Source organism: Macrobrachium rosenbergii, chromosome 30 (assembly GCF_040412425.1).
Source record: "Macrobrachium rosenbergii isolate ZJJX-2024 chromosome 30, ASM4041242v1, whole genome shotgun sequence".
NCBI lineage: Eukaryota > Metazoa > Arthropoda > Malacostraca > Decapoda > Palaemonidae > Macrobrachium > Macrobrachium rosenbergii.
Window position 1 is genome coordinate 4,664,481 of NC_089770.1, and position 16,520 is coordinate 4,681,000.

General features: G+C 41.2%; 1 protein-coding gene across 41 annotated transcripts in view; it reads left to right on the plus strand.

Annotated features, from left to right (window-relative positions):
• Synd (protein kinase C and casein kinase substrate in neurons protein Synd) overlaps positions 1 to 16,520 on the plus strand; it is a 266,290-nt gene that overhangs the window by 147,805 nt on the left and 101,965 nt on the right. For 36 of the 41 annotated variants that reach the window (XM_067131573.1, XM_067131581.1, XM_067131591.1 and 33 more), the window contains one exon: positions 909 to 1,016. The exons of the other annotated variants lie outside the window; for them this stretch is intronic. The gene's annotated coding sequence lies outside the window, so the exon portion shown is untranslated. The remainder of the gene's footprint in view (positions 1 to 908; positions 1,017 to 16,520) is intronic. 41 annotated transcript variants of the gene reach the window in all.

Genomic DNA, 16,520 nt, shown 5'->3' on the forward strand with positions numbered 1-16,520 from the left:
AGAGAGAGAGAGAGAGAGAGAGAGAGAGATTTGAGGGGAGGGGAGAAAGGGTGGGTGGGTGGGTGTTGTCAGGGAAGGCATTGCTTAGAGCCTCCTCGACTTATTATGTAGAAGTCACGTTCAGAAACATGTTTGCTCAGAAGAGAGGTCAGCGGCGACGCTGAGACAGTTCTTCTGTTCCTTCATCCTTTTCAAAACTTTCTGCTAACGAGATACAGACTGCTGCTCCAGTTTTTAACTTCATTTCTTTTCCTATATGTATATTTTATAAGTATATGTATATATACACTTATACACATTCAGACAAGGCCACATTCAGATAGTGGGTCTAGTGATTAAAGCTCTCGTTTCAGCAGTTTTGTTCCAAATGTGATTTCCAAGCGAGCAGGAATCCTTTTGACAGTTGCGTTACTTAAGGTTCTTTGCAGCGTCCCCCCTTCCTTAGGCCCATAACTGCAACGCCTTTCTATTTTCCTTTTACTGCACCTCCGTTCATATTCTATTTCTCCATCCTAGTACTATCCACCCTCTCCTATCGTTTTCGTCGTGTTGCACCTTTCAAACCTTTTTACTGTCATTTTCCGTTTCAGCGCTTAATGGCATCGTAGATCCCAGCGCTTGGCCTTTGGCCTAAATTCTATATTCTCTCTCTCTCTCTCTCTCTCTCTCTGTATATATATACACGTACATATATACATATACATACATATACATGTACATATTCACATACATGTAACGCCTGTCCAGTAGCGTAATCTACATAATCATTAACTGTTAGTGTATGGTATTATGACCGTTGAAACCCATTGTGTGGATAACCAGCTTTAACGCGGAGTTAAACGAAGCCTCCCCTTTATGAAAGTGGCTTCCATTAATTCGGCCTTTTTCTGTTCTCGTCCCGCCAACAGATTAGAGTTTTGAGGAAGCAGAGGCCTGCGCGCCAGAGTGGCCGATATGTGCTACTGAGCCATCCGGACCTCACCCCCCTCCCCCTCCTCCTCTCCTCTTGATAGAAGGTAAGTTGATTGTGCGGGTATTTTGTGCTTTCCTTCGTTCGCCTTGTTCATGGGTCACTGACTGTTTTTTTTTATGTATTTATTTAGCGTCCTTCTGACTTCTATATATTGTTTATTTATCCATCGACTGTCTAAATTTCCAGTCGGAAATGACCGCACGATCTAGACCAATGCCTTAAAGGTAGGAGAAAGGTCTTGGTCTAGACCGTGGAGACACTTCCCATGGAGCTTCCTCGTAAAAGTATATTGTTTATTTATCCATCGACTGTAAATTTGCCGTCTGAAATGACGGTGGCGTAAGTAGGCCTAGCCAAGTCCCATCTTTTAGGACAGTACCACGGTCTAGCCTAGACCAAGACCGAAAAGATAAAGAGAGGTCTTGGTCTAGACCCTGAGATTCCCAAAGGAGCTTCCCCATAAAAGTATTTTATTATTTATTTATCCATCGACTGTCTAAGTATCCAATCTGAAATGACGGTAGTGTAAGTAGGCCTAGACTGAGTCCCCACCTCGTAGGACAGTACCACGGTCTAGACCAAGTCCTAAGGAAGAGAGAGGTCTCGGTCTAGACGATTGACATTACATTCCTTCCTGGAGTTCGGACAGTCTCTGCATACTTCCAGTCTGTGGGGTCAGCGACGATAGAGGAGATTATTATACGTAGGTTGTCGTTGTTGTGCAGAGGGAAGTGTACTGATGCAGTGGATACACAGAGGGAAGTGTGTGGACACAATCGATACACAGATTAATTGATTGGTTGATGGTTTTATGGCTATTAAAACATGCGTGACAGCATCTAGATTATTGACGCCTGGATACTCAGGAGGAAGTGTATGGATACGGTGGATACACAGAAGCAAGGTATATGGATACAATGGATACACACAAGCAAGTGTATGGACACAATCGATACACAGATTAATTGATTGATTGATGGTTTTATGGCTTCTATAAAACTGGCGCGACAACATCTAGGTTATTGACGCCTGGATACACAGGAGGGAAGTGAGTGGATACACATGATATTGTATGTATACAATGGGATACACATCGCATTGCATTGTTTATACACTGTCTCCTTGACTCTCCTTTTCCTAGAGGCTTCTCGTCTGCTAAGATGTCATTTATGTTTTTTTTATGCATTGTATTTAATGCCATTTTATTCACCTACTTACCTTTGCAAAGGTTGAAATAATTCTTGACTCTCTCTCTCTCTCTCTCTCTCTCTCTCTCTCTCTCTCTCTCTCTCTCTCTCTCTGCGTACGCCGACTCCCTGTCATTAGCCAGTCTGAGGGGAAGCGAGGGAATTGGCGGCAGTCGACGGGGAAATGCGACCAGACAGCACATGGGAATGTCGATCTGTTGAGAGAGAGAGAGAGAGAGAGAGAGGAAGGAGGGGAAGGAGGGGGGATTGGGTGGCATTGCAGTGCGCTTTGGTCTTTGTGTTCAGCGGCATTGCATGCAACGAGTTACTTCGCCCTCTTTAATGACGAGAGACGGTCAACTTTTGCCTGGAACGGGAGTCACTCGTGCATTCCCGATTTATTCCCATTCCTGGTGGGTTTGGTCCAGAGTCTAGACGTATATTTTTAATCGCGAATTTGCAAGTTTGATCAATGAAGAGTCTAGACATGGAACCACCGCCGTGTTGTGTGCGACTTTAACCATCTTTCCTGACCCCCAGAAGTAAATAAAAAGAATCCTGTATTTGAAAATTATCTGTCCTGGAATTATAGAGGAAGTCTGCTTTTCTTACAGTCAGCAATTAGAGATTTGTCAAAGGACGCAGAAAGGATTTATAAGAGGCTTCAGGGTTTGTATTTTTAAGCACGAGTTTGTGCTACTTCTATATTTGACAGTTCTAAAACCATTGTTGTTGTAACGTCACTTAGTAATAGTTTTTTTATTTGAGGTATCAAATGAATGAGTTTTTCTAAAAGTAGCTTATCTCTCTCTCTCTCTCTCTCTCTCTCTCTCTCTCTCTCTCTCTGTAGGCAGTTTCCCTGAGATTTTCACCATGATACTCTACCGTCTTTGAAGTACTCTCTCTCTCTCTCTCTCTCTCTCTCTCTCTCTCTCTCTCTCTCTCTCTCTCTCTCTCTCTCTCTCTCTCTCATCACAGCGTCCCATGAGAACTCCAAAAGCCCACCACAGCGTGGCGTCTTGTGTTTTTCTCCTTTCTCCTCTTCTGCAAAGGGAAGCATTGTTTACACTAGGCTTCTACGCCTCAGTGTGTTTATTTTGATGATGGAGGTATCCCATGAATAAACTGTACGTGGAATTTTTTTTACATGTCGCTTAAGTTTAATTTAGAACCCAGGACTTCCTGTGATCTTTGATGAGGTTTTGATTGAAGGCCGAGTTGGATGGTTTCTGATTTAAGTTTGGTCTGTGGGCTCTGGTTAGTCTGAGCGTCGCTGGGTTTCATATCAGACCTGTTGAGTTGTTCTGATTAGAGACTGGAGGTGTAGGTTTCGATTTTAGACTTGGAATTCATAATAATAAGCCAGAGGATTTTTAAACTTGTAGACTTCATAATGCATTCTGAGAGCACTTTTAAACTTTATGAAATCATTTTAAGTGTAGGAATATGACCAAAATTTCAGACCAGGACTTCTAAGTTGCAAGTTAAAGAACTGGAGTACAGGATTTCTTTTAAGATTTTAGAAGTAATTTTGTATTTCAGGCATATGGGAAGTTTCAGTTCCATGTACAACATTCGGCCTTGTTTGATCATCTATACTTGTGTCCTGAAAATAAAAATATTTAGTATAATTATCAGCAAGATTACAATGCAATAGTTAGGGCACCGCATTGCAATTGATTCAGGATGTCATTAAAGAATAATAAATGTGTTTGAAAGCATGCCGTTGTTGAACGCCTGATTTATTCACAGCAGTAACCTTGTGCCTGCATTGGAAATCAACCTTGCCTATCAATTATCCCTCAAAGAATGCGTGGGGGCTGTAAGTGAACTTGAACCAGTGCCTTTTTTTCACCTAAGGAAAAAAGGGCCACTCCTTGACAGATAAAGTTGTTTTCCGCATTTGTTTTAATGTTTTGATTGTAAATTGCTTGGCTTTTCGGGAGGAGCACCCCGTAGGGGGGTAGTGCCGTTAGTGCGCCTCATGCGGTGCACTGCAGACATACTTAAGGTTCTTTGCAGCGTGCCTTCCGTAGGCCCCTAGCTGCAACCCCCTTTCGTTCCTTTTACTGTACCTCCTTTCATATTCTCTCTCTTCCGTCTTACTTTCCACCCTCTCCTAACAGTTGATTCATAATGCAACTGAGAGGTTTTCCTCCTGTTAGACCTTTCGAACCTTTACAGTCAATTTGCGTTTCAGCGCTGGATGACCTCATAGGTCCCAGTGCTTAGCCTTTGGCCTAAATTCTATATTTAAATCAGTTTAATTTTCGGGAGGACCAGCTGTATGGTAAGTGTTGAATTTCACTTGATATTAATAGGACCTTTTCAGTCATCGTGCATAAAACTTATATTATCCGACGCTGTGGGAATTATGGGAAATTCTCCATCAGTTATGAAGGAGCTTGGAGTTTTAATGCTTCCGGTTTCAATATTTTGAATGTATGTGGAAGTGTTTTCTATTTTTTAATTTTTCATATCGTAGTGGCGGGTTTTGACTGCCTTCGATGTGTATAACTTGCAAAAAGTGCCTTTGTAGTATTGCAAATTGAAAATAAGACCTAATTTTGTAAGGGGCCGGTTGGAGCGGTTGAAGATGATGATGATAATGAACGTCTGAATTTTCGTCAATGCTATTTTCAACTTGGTGCATTTCCGTCAGGAAATGCTGTTGATACTGTTGACACTACAGCGTGTTGTTGTTTATTTATCAACTTTGTGCATTTCCGTCAGGAAATGTTGTTGATAAGTTTAGCCCAACAGTTCGTTTATTTTTGGCGTTTTTTTTTATAGCCTGTCTGCGCATACAGTATTGACAGTTGCCCTCCAACCCCGCCTCTCTCTCTCTCTCTCTCTGGGAACTCTCTCTCGTTAGAACCAGTCTGGTTGACAGCGCTACTGGACGTCGCCCTATTTCAGGGGCGTCAGGAGTTTGACGTTTCCCATCTCCGTCGCTTTGTTCGGTGTGCTCTCTCTCTCTCTCTCTCTCTCTCTCTCTCTCTCTCTCTCTCTCTCTCTCTCTCTCTCTCTCTCCTGCAAAACGCAGACGACGAATGTTACCCTTCGTTCCGCCCCTTTTTTTCCCTTCCCCTACGCTTCCCTGTCTGCGAAATAACTCTCTCTCTCTCTCTCTCTCTCTCTCTCTCTCTCTCTCTCTCTCTCTCTCTCTCTCTCTCTCTCTCTCTCTCTCTAGACGCTAAGTTGACAGAGGATGCAAATAGCCAGCAAGACTGACGTCAGTGAGAGGCGAGAGAAAGGAATCTCTCTCAGTGATGCAGAATAATGCGGGAAATAACTAAAAAAAAAAAAAAAAAGCTAGCAGTTGCAGAGCGGTATATTGGTCTTTGGGAGGAATTTCCTGAGTTGGTCTCTTTTTTGGTTTTCAAGGCTTTCAATGAAAAGCCTGTGGGTGTTATTGGAATTTATTGAGGGGGTGATGGTTGCTCTTGCCATATATAGATTGGGGAGTGTGACACTGGACAATAAATATATATATATATATATATATATATATATATATATATATATATATATATATATATATATATATATATATATATAGTATATATACATATATATATATATATATATATATACATAACACAGTATATAATGTATAACAGAACCGTTTACTATCACTCAGTTTTTTTCGACTTTCGTCATTATTTATTTCTCTGATACATCCCACTTGGCGTTTCTCCTAAATATATCACATCAGTGTACGTATGTTTGTATGTGTATATGTGTGTGTGTGAATGTTTGTGTGTTTATTTTCTCATGTTGCTACATTCCCACCGAATTCCACGTCCTGTCAGTTCTCTGTGACTCACCTCCCGTTTTTCGTTTGATGACGCCGCCATCTCTCTCTCTCTCTCTCTCTCTCTCTCTCTCTCTTTTTTCTCTCTCTCTCTTTTTGGTGCGTTCTGGCGCAGGGGCACCAATCTGCTCTCGACCAAGGGGGCATCTGTTGGATTTCCGAGGCGGGCAGGAGATATAACGGTAAGAATGCGTTCCCTATTTAATTCAGCTTGCAGTCGCTGATCTGGGCAGGAAATTACGTACTTGGTTGTTTGATTGTTGTGGGTCGCAGCTGGGCTCGAGAGAGAGAGAGAGAGAGTGAAGTCAGCAGTCTTCACAAGATAAGAATCCCCACCAGAAAGGTCTCCCAGCTTCGATTCCCGGATGAGGTGGAGTGGCGTAGATCCCCAGTGTTATGCCTCTGTTTAAGTAAGCTGTGAGTGAAACCTGGTTGGTCAGTCGACTGCATTGGGTCGCAGGAGGCTTGAGGGAGCATGCGCCAGTTGGAGTGACGCCGGGTAAATTGTGATATCAGTCAACCAAAAGACTTTTTTTTTTTTTTTTACTTTAATGGGGAAGGCATGTAGGTTTTATATATATATATATATATATATATATATATATATATATATATATATATATATATATATTATAATGTGTGTGTATAACTGAATCACGAAAATACAGAACTTGAATATATAAAGAGTCTGCTAAGTAAAGGACGACAGACAGTCGAGAGGCCTCGCAGCACTCCAGTGTTTCCCTGTCCTTCGTGGATTTATCTGTAATTATATATAACATGGACTTATCTGTAATTATATATTTACATATTTATTTATATATATGTATATATACTTATATATATTACTTTTGTATAATATATATATGTATATATATATACATATACAGTATATATGTTCATTCTTCTTAAGTATTTATTCCCCTTCTTTGCCTTGCACATATAAACTACTGCAATTTCCCCTGATTATCAATAAGCCATCTGTTAACGCCATATCACATTGCCTCTACTCTCTGAAGCCATTTTTATTCGTTCTCTCTGGCGTTTCTTTCAGTTCGCCCTCTTTCGCGTAATGTCCTAAACGACTCCCTTCGCATGCCCTTCTTACGCAGCGACCACCCACCCAGCCAGAGTCCCCATTCATAAGTCTCCCCCATTCATTCATTCATAGATAGACATAGCAGCCCTATCACTCACTCTTATGAAGGGTATGCCATTTAGGGTCGAATATCTGCGGCGCTATCTTTTTGCGTGGTAGATAGATGGCAGCATCTCTCTCTCTCTCTCTCTCTCTCTCTCTCTCTCTCTCTCTCTCTCTCTCTCTCTCTCTCTCTCTCTACCCATTCCCCTCCTATTCTGAGAGCTGTCATTCAGACAAGATTGTGTTGGTTCCCCTTTATGCGGGAATTAATCGACGCTGGACACAGAGAGGCGTAGGAGGTACAGGCAGAGAGAGAGAGAGAGAGAGAGAGAGAGAGAGAAGAAGAGAAAGGAAGGTTGAAGGGTGGAAAACGTTGGTGTGTTTCAGAGGTCATGGGTATGTTAGTTCCGAGAGAGATAGATAGATAGAGAGTTGGTGTGTTTCAGAGGTCAGGGGTATTTTAGTTGAGAGAGAGAGGGAGGAGGTGGGGGGGGGGGGGATTGGTTAGTGTGTTTCAGAAGTTAGGGGTATTTTAGTTGAGAAAGAGAGAGCGAGAGAGAGAAAGAGAAAGTTTGTGTACTGTGGTGTGCTTCAAGGGTCATGGGTATGTTATAGTTGAGAGAGAGAGAGAGAGAGAGAGAGAGAGCGGGTGCGTTTCAGGGGTCATGGGTATCTTAGTTGAGAGAGAGAGAGAGGGTGTGTTTCAGGGGTCATGGGTATCTTAGTTGAGAGAGAGAGAAAGAGAGAGGGTGTGTTTCAGGGTCATGGGTATGTTAGTTGGGAGAGAGAGAGAGAGAAAGAGAAGAGGGGTTAGCTAGCCGGGAATTTCCGTTTGATTGCGGATCTAGGAAGAAACAATAGGACGATTTTCCCTAATAAATTATGCCTCTGTTGGCCCAAGCATTGAAATATGTACCTGGTCGTTAATTGGGTGGTGTGGATGTTCGTCATGAATGGATAGAGAGATAGGAAAAAATAATAGTGTTCAATACTTCATCTACATATATAACTGCAAATAGTAGGACCTCATCGAGGGAATTCCCGCCCTCACGGGCGTGAAAACATTTTCACCGGATTCACTCCCAATTCAGAGTAGATCCCACCCAGTCCCCACTCAACGAGGACTTAAACCTTCCCCCTCCCTCGGTGGGGGGCGGGGTTTAAGTGTCAGGATTCAAGGATCAGATTTTTCCTCGTTACGTTGCGAAAAGGGGATTGGAATTTTAAACTCTCTCTCTCTCTCTCTCTCTCTCTCTCTCTCTCTCTCTCTCTCTCTCTCTCTCTCTCTCTCTCTCGGCGTGTATATTTTAAGAGCGTAGAGAGGGATAGTGAACATTTTTTATTATGTCTTCATTTTTTATTATGTCTTCCAGGTAAAATTTTGGATTCTCTCTCTCTCTCTCTCTCTCTCTCTCTCTCTCTCTCTCTCTCTCTCTCTCTCTCTCTCTCTCTCTCGAGGCGTGTGTATTTTAACATTGATGAGATGGATAGTGAACATTTTTTATTATGCCTTTCAGGTGTTCATTGTAAAATTGCAAAGAGAGAGAGAGAGAGAGAGAGAGAGAGAGAGAAGAAGAAGAAGAAGAACAAGGCTACATCGCCGTTGCATCCAGATATAAGAGCAACAACGACCGTTGTTGTATTTGCAAGATATGAGACCAGGCTCAGCACACACACACACACACACACGCCCTTCAATCCTTAAAGACAACTTACTTTGTAGTCTTGTTAAGATGAATTGAAAAAAGAGAACTCGAAATCGATGCAGTTCGCCATCTCGATGTAATTTCGGTTCATTGGTTCTCCAGAGAGAGAGAAAAGAGAGAGAGAGAGAGAGAGGCATCTAATCAATCAAGAGTTCAAGACCCTTTCTCTCTCTCCTCTCTCTCTCTCTCTCTCTCTCTCTCTCTCTCTCTCTCTCTCTCTCTCTCTCTCTGCAAGAGGGCTCGTGGGCGGGTGGAAGGGGGAGGGAGCGAGAGAGGTGTGGCTGTGTAACGGTGGGCGTGGTTCGAACGTGTAGGTGTGTGGGCGTGTTTCAAGTTTTTTCTGGTCCGAATTTTGGGGTTGCCTGGGAAGAGCGGGGGAAGGTTGGAGGTTTTTGGTGGGGGGGGGGTGTTGCATATGACATGGGGCGAACGTAAAACAGTTTTACAGACGAATATTTGAAGTAAGCTGACTCCATAACCCTCTCTACCGGGAAAATGTAGAAAGATAAAATAGAAATATAGAAATTGCTGCCCTTGGTTGTGTTTTATTTTCCTTCTGGGGATTAGAAGGGAGCGAGCCAGACGTTAATTCAATCGAACACGAATATTTGAGATGGGGAAAACGGGAAATTGAAGAAACTGCCTTTTAGCTTTCTGTAAAAGAAAACTATTGTGCCGGCTTTGTCTGTCCGCCCTCTGATCTTAAAAACTACTGAGGCTAGAGGGCTGCAAATTGGTATGTTCATCGTCCACCCTCCAGTCATCAAACATACTAAACTGCAGCCATCTAGCCTCAGTAATTTTTGATTTTATCTAAGGTTAAAGTTAGTCATAATCGCGTCCTCTGGCAACGATATAGGATAGGTCACCACCGGACCGTGGTTAAAGTTTCATGGGCCTCGGTTCATACAGTATTATACCGAGACCACCGAAAGATAGATCTATTTTTGGTGGCCTTGATTATACGATGTAGCGGCTGTACAGAAAACTCGATTGTGCCGAAGAAACTTCGGCGTATTTTTTTTTATTAAGTCAATCTACATTAAAAAGCAGTCTTTTAATTCGAAGGTTAAAATTAATTAGTAAACTTGTTTGAGAAGGGAAAAATCCACTTGATAATAGACAACCCTTTAAACAAAGAAAGCTAATCATGTAAGAATCCTTTATTCAACGTAATCCACCAGAAAAATGTCGTTATTTTATATTTAAAGTTGAAATCTCCACCTTGGTAAGTTTTGGGGGAGGGCTGGTGAGGCCTGTAAGACATCTTTCAGGTGGAAGAAGAAAAATAAGAGGAGGAGGAGAGACAAGAGGTGGAAGAAGAAGAAGAAGAAAAATAAGAGGAGGAGGAAGAGGAAAAGAGTTGAAACAAGAGGAGGAGGAAGAGGAGAACAAGAGGAGGAGGAAGAGGAAGAAGAGGAGAACAAGAGGAGGAGGAAGAGGAAGAAGAGGAGAACAAGAGGAGGAGGAAGAGGAAGAAGAGGAGAACAAGAGGAGGAGGAAGAGGAAGAAGAGGAGAACAAGAGGAGGAGGAAGAGGAGAGCACAGAGGAGGAGGAAGAGGAAGAGGGAGAAGAAGAGGAGGAGGAAGAGGAAGAAGAGGAGAACAAAGAGAGGAGAGAAGGAAGAGGGAGAAGAGGTGAAACAAGAGGAGGAGGAGGAAGAAGAGGGAAACAAGAGGAGGAGGAAGAGGAAGAAGAGGAGAACAAGAGAAGGAGGAAGAGGAAGAAGAGGTGAAACAAGAGGAGGAAGAAGAAGAAGAAGAAGAAGAGGAGTTGAAACAAGAAGAGGAGGAACAAGACGAAGAAGAGGTGAAACAAGAGGAGGAGGAACAGGAGGAGGAGGAGGAGGCACCAAGACAGTCAATAAGGAAAACAAATTCAGTAATAAGGAAGGACTCTAGGATACCATCCAAGGCAGGATTTCGGGGGAAGTGTAATAAGTAGGGCGTCCTAGATTTATGAAGTGAGGCTTGGACGGGTTATGGGGAAGGATTTTGGGAGAGAGAGAGAGAGAGAGAGATTTAGATGGTGCGATTAAAGGTATCCTGCTCACTGTGGTGAAGAATTGGAGTTTTGGGGGGAGGGGGGTTAGATGTCTGTGGAATAAGGAGGGCAGTAGCATGTTTTAGGACCCGGTAGAAGTGATTGTTACTAGAAGTAATTATTATAGAATTAAATATTATAGAAGTAATCATTTTAGAATTAAATATAGAAGTAGTTATTATAGAATTAAATATTATAGAATTAGTTATCATAGAATAATTCATTACTATAGAAATAATTAGTATAGAAGTGATTATGAACATGCGATGATTTAAAAAGTTACAGTTTATAAATTGATATGACTGGTATTATATTACTATTATTATTATTATTATTATTATTATTATTATTATTATTATTAGACAGTAGTTTAAGGGAGACCACAGGCGTCTTTTCCAGACTCTTAGAGGCTGGGCGTTATTAGAGGGGGCAGGGGGAGGCCGGGGTTTAAGGCATTAGAACTCGGCTGAAACTTAAAAGTTAGAGAACAAAGCGAATTAGGCTAGAAGGACTTTGCAAATAGTCATTAGTGCTGTCTACAGCATGCCAGTATTTACTCCCCCATATCTCTCTCTCTCTCTCTCTCTCTCTCTCTCTCTCTCTCTCTCTCCTCTCTCTCTTCTCCTCCGTAGAATGCCGGTAGAGAGATCTAAGCTCTCTCTCTCTCTCTCTCTCTCTCTCTCTCTCTCTCTCTCTCTCTCTCTCTCTCTCTCTCTCTCTCTCTCTCGTAGAATGCCGGTGAGAGATCTAAAGGCTGCTCTAACCTTTAGTGTGGTTGTAAAGTAAAACCTCTCTCTCTCTCTCTCTCTCTCTCTCTCTCTCTCTCTCTCTCTCTCTCTCTCTCTCTCTCTCTCTCTCTCTCTCTCTCTCTCTCAGAACTTTTGCAAAGGAGATTCTCCATAACAGCCTGAACTAATATAAGTTAAACAATGGAACTGATAAACCCCCTCCCCCTTCCCCCCTCTCCATCCTCCCTTTATTTAACATGGCTTCTCCCATTCATATTAATGAATTCGAAAGCTTAATTCAGCTGATAAAAAGGAGGATGATTAATTACCATGGAATTTTCGTAAAGTTTTGAAACGCTGGAATGCAAATGGCAATTTGTGTATTTTTTTGCATGTATTGAAAGGCATCTTTTTATGGAAGGACTTCAGCCCTGAAATGGCCGTATAAAAACGTAAACAACTAATTAGCTGTCAGTGTCAACAATGTGGTTCAGTGCCAGTTGTCATAAAAAGCTGCGCGCATTGTATTGATAAAAATACATTGGCATTTTCGCCTGGGTAATTACTGATGGAGCTTTGAATGAACTGCAATGCTGGCTAATGTTTTTTAGTCTCCTCCTCCTCCTCCTCCTCCTCCCCTCCTCCTCCTCCTCCTCCTCCTCCTCCTCCTCCTCCTCCTCCTCCCTCCTCCTCCTCCTCCTCCTCTCTCTCTCTCTCTCTCTCTCTCTCTCTCTCTCTCTCTCTCTCTCTCTCGATGAAAAGACATGACATTATTTTCGGTAGCGCTTGTCGTGTTTACCATTTGAATGTCGTCCAAAAAATTCAAATCATGTTTTGTTAATGATTGAAATTTATTACTGTTTTTCTGTTTTTAGGCGAGTTCTTGTTTTGACGAATTTATTGTACATTTTTTCCTTTATTGGTCCTCATTTGAATAGCTTACCCAATGAAAGAAGCTGTGCTGAACGAGCTGTATTTTTTATTCATATCAAATTAGGGTGGTGAATTCATTGAATGGAAGAAGCTATTTGGAATAAAACGAGAGAGAGAGAGAGAGAGAGAAGAGAGAGAGAGAGAGAGAGAGAGAGAGAAAGAGGCGCACTCGCTGCAATCACATTTTATGGTGTGTTACACATCACATGCTTTGAAGTTATAGTCGAGGATGTTCTAACGCCAAGTTGTGGGAAAAAATGTTTCAGTGCCACATTAATTCTTGCCATTTGCTGCTAAGATTTGGCATTTTCTTCGCATTCTTGATTTATTAGATTCATTTAATTTTCCATCTTGGAAGAGGCCTGCTGTGATTCATGTAATCCTTTTCTTAGGGGTTCGGGGTACCCCAGGTTTTCTGATTCATCCTCCGTCACAAACCAAAATAGGGTCGGATTTTTCAAGTTTCAAATAGTGCAACTCAAAATAGGTGCGGATTTTTTGAGTTTCAACCAACCAATGAAACAAATAGGGTTGGTTTTCGAATTTCCAACCAATGAAATTCAAAATAGAAAGGCAGATTTTTCGAGTTTCAACCAATGAAACTCAAAAAAGGTCTGATTTTTGGAATTTCAACCTTTGAAACTCAAAAAAGGTCGATTTTTCGAATTTCAACCACTGAAACTCAAAAAAGGTCTGATTTTTCGAATTTCAACCAATGAAACTCAAAAAGGTCTGATTTTTCGAATTTCAACCAATGGAACTCAAAAAAGGTCTGATTTTTCGAATTTCAACCAATGAAACTCAAAATAGGGGAGGATTTTTCGAGTTTCAAACAGTGGAACTCGAAATAGGGGCGGATTTTTCGAGTTTCAACCAATGAAACTCAAAATGGGGGCTGATTTTTTGAGTTTCAGCCATGAAACTTAAAAAAGGGTCTGATTTTTCTAGACAATTTCGTTTTGAAACTTCATTAGTTGGATGATTTTTCGAGTTTCAACCAATGAAACCTCAATTAAAGGCTGATTTTTCGAGTTTCAACCAATGTAACTTCAATTAGAGGCTGATTTTTCTAGTTTCAACCAATGAAACTCGAAATATGTATATACATATACACACATACCTTACTTTTTACTACACAAGAGATTACTCTTGGAGGTCGTCCAGCAAGGCGGAACAGCTTTATCACCGAAGGAGTTTTGACGCGAGTTTTATGAGTTTTGGCATCGGGGTTTTTATTGATTTTGGCGTTAAGGCTAATGGCTCTGGGTTGGTCGCTTAGTGGTGTGTGTGTGTGTGTGTTTGTGTGTGTCTGTGTTTTCATGATTTTATTATAGGTTTACCTTTGGGATGGTCTTGTGTTTTATTTTCCCCTTCTTCTGGCGGAGAGAGAGAGAGAGAGAGAGAGAGAGAGAGAGAGAGAGAGAGAGAGAGAGAGAGAGAGAGGTTTTTCCCTTCTTTTGATGTATAAAGAGGTATTTTTCCATTTTGGTCTCTACAAGAGATATTTTCCTTTTTAGTGTGTACGCACACACACACACACACACACAGAGAAATTTCCCATTTTTTGGTGTCTACAGAGAAAGGGATGTTTTATTTTCTTTTGATGGAGAGAGAGAGAGAGAGAGAGAGAGAGAGAGAGAGAGAGAGAGAGAGAGAGAGAGAGAGAGAGAAGGATACTTCAAAGCATTACAAAGCACAAACATCACTTGTGGGTTTCTCTGGGGAGACGTGACAGCCAGAGAGATATATAGTAGAGGCGACTTCAGAAACTGAAGGCTTTCTTGTTGCTAAATTGAGAGAGAAAAGTGGAGACGTGTTCACTGCAAGACTGATTATACATAACCGTGACGGAGTGCGCATCTTGCCATTTCTGATGGAATAAATAAATGTTTTTGTGGTCTGCCACGTCAGTGTTTGAGTGTGACGGAGCTTAGTAAGTGTTTAGGCCCAGTTGAGTAAGTCGTGATGCATAATTGAATAATAATCTTCACGTCAGATGAAATTATTAGTCTTGATCTAATAGGATGATTAATCATGAGGTCTAAGAGAATGTGATTAGTCTTGATGTAGTAAGGTCTAATTAATCTTGAGTTTAACAGGATAGATAGTCTGGAGGTCTTAATAGGATGTATTTTATGTATATATATATATATATATATATATATATATATATATATATATATATATATATATATATATAAAGGAAACAATGGAGTACTGTAAGGCCTCTCGACTTCTCGTCCTGTGCTTAGTGGTCTGCTAAGTAAAGGACAAGAAGTCGAAAGGCCTTGCAGCACTCTGTTGTTTCCCTTTCCTTCGTGGATTTTGTCTTTATTTATATATTCATCGCGTTCCATATTTTCGTGATTCAGTTATACATAGATATATACAGTATAATATATATTTTCTGATTTAACAAACTGATTTGTCTCCAGTTTTGTTATTAAAATAAATAGCTCTCACGTTTCGTAAATAGGAGGCTTTGCATTTTAATGAAATAAATAGGCTTGAGATGAAATGGAATATAAGATTCTTAACTATTCTGATGGTCCCGTCTTAAGGCACTTAACTGCTTGTTGAAGTGGAGAGAGAGAGAGAGAGAGAGAGAGAGAGAGAGAGCCTAACTAGAGAGAAGAGAAGAGTTTCAATGAAAGGAAGAGCTTCTGTTAATAAGAGAGAGAGAGAGGCTAAGTAGATGAAAGGAAGTGTTTCAATCCTTTGCTTCTGTTACTAAGAGAGAGAGAGAGAGAGAGAGAGAGAGAGAGAGAGAGAGAGGCTAAGTGAGGTGAAAGGAAGAGTTCTAACTTTTTCTTCTGTTACTCAGAGAGAGAGAGAGAGAGAGAGAGAGAGAGAGAGAGAGAGAGAGAGAGAGAGAGAGAGGCTAAGTAGATGAAAGGAAGAGTTTCAATTCTTTTGCTTCTGTTACTAAGAGAGAGAGAGAGAGAGAGAGAGAGAGAGAGAGAGAGAGAGAGAGAGAGAGAGAGAGAGGTGAGAAAGGAAGAGTTCCAACCCTTTTGCTTTTTGTTACTAAGAGAGAGAGAGAGAGAGAGAGAGGGGGGGGGGAGGCCTGGTGGTGGTTCGACGACGAATGGCCGAATTAGATGGAGGAGGAGGAGGAGGCAGCGGCCGTTAACTGGTTCAGTTTGTCTCCTTATTGTGGCACTTCCTCCCAGCTGTCTGGCCCTCTTCCTTCTGCCCCCTCCCCTCCCCCCCTCTTCCCTCCCCGAAATCTCCCCATATCTTCCTTCTCTCCTCTTCCCTCCGTGTCTCCTCTGACCTGGTGACATCCCCCTTTCCTTTCCTTTCCTTTCCTTTCCTTTCCTTTCCTTTCCTTTCCTCAAATGTTTGCCACATGTTGGGTATTTTTGGAGGGGAGTTGGGCATTTGAGTCATTTTTTGTTTTTTTGAGTTGTAGATATATTAAGATTTTGGATATGTTATCATTAAGATTCTCGATATGTCATTATTAAGATTTTGGATTTATTTTATTATTTGTTTTGTATACCGTAGTATATATATATATATATTCGTGTTTAAGAAATTTTAGGGCAGTGGGTATTGCAGTTCCTTTATTTTTTCAAGAGCAGATTCCAATTGAAGGGTATTACATTATACTTTTCAATCCAATTATTATTATTTGTATATATATATATACTGTATATATAATTGTTTAAACAATGTTTGCAGTAGTTGTTGCAGTTGATTTTTCGAGAGCAGATGCCTATTGAAAGGGCATATTGTTTGCCTTTTCAAGCCAGGTCTGAAGTAAACGAGAAAAGGGAAAATAGTGGGTCCTTGTGGTTCTTGGGTTAGCAGCGCTCTCGGGACTTGAATTAGGAGGCCCTGTTAATTAGTTTACTGTCCTGGAACACCCAGCCAGGGTAGAAAATTGCGTATGGACTGAAAATCTCGTCCCTAGATATTTTCAGATGCATTTATTATTGGGTATCGTTTAGCTTTAGTTTATTTGTCTTTTTCAGCTTGAAGTTTG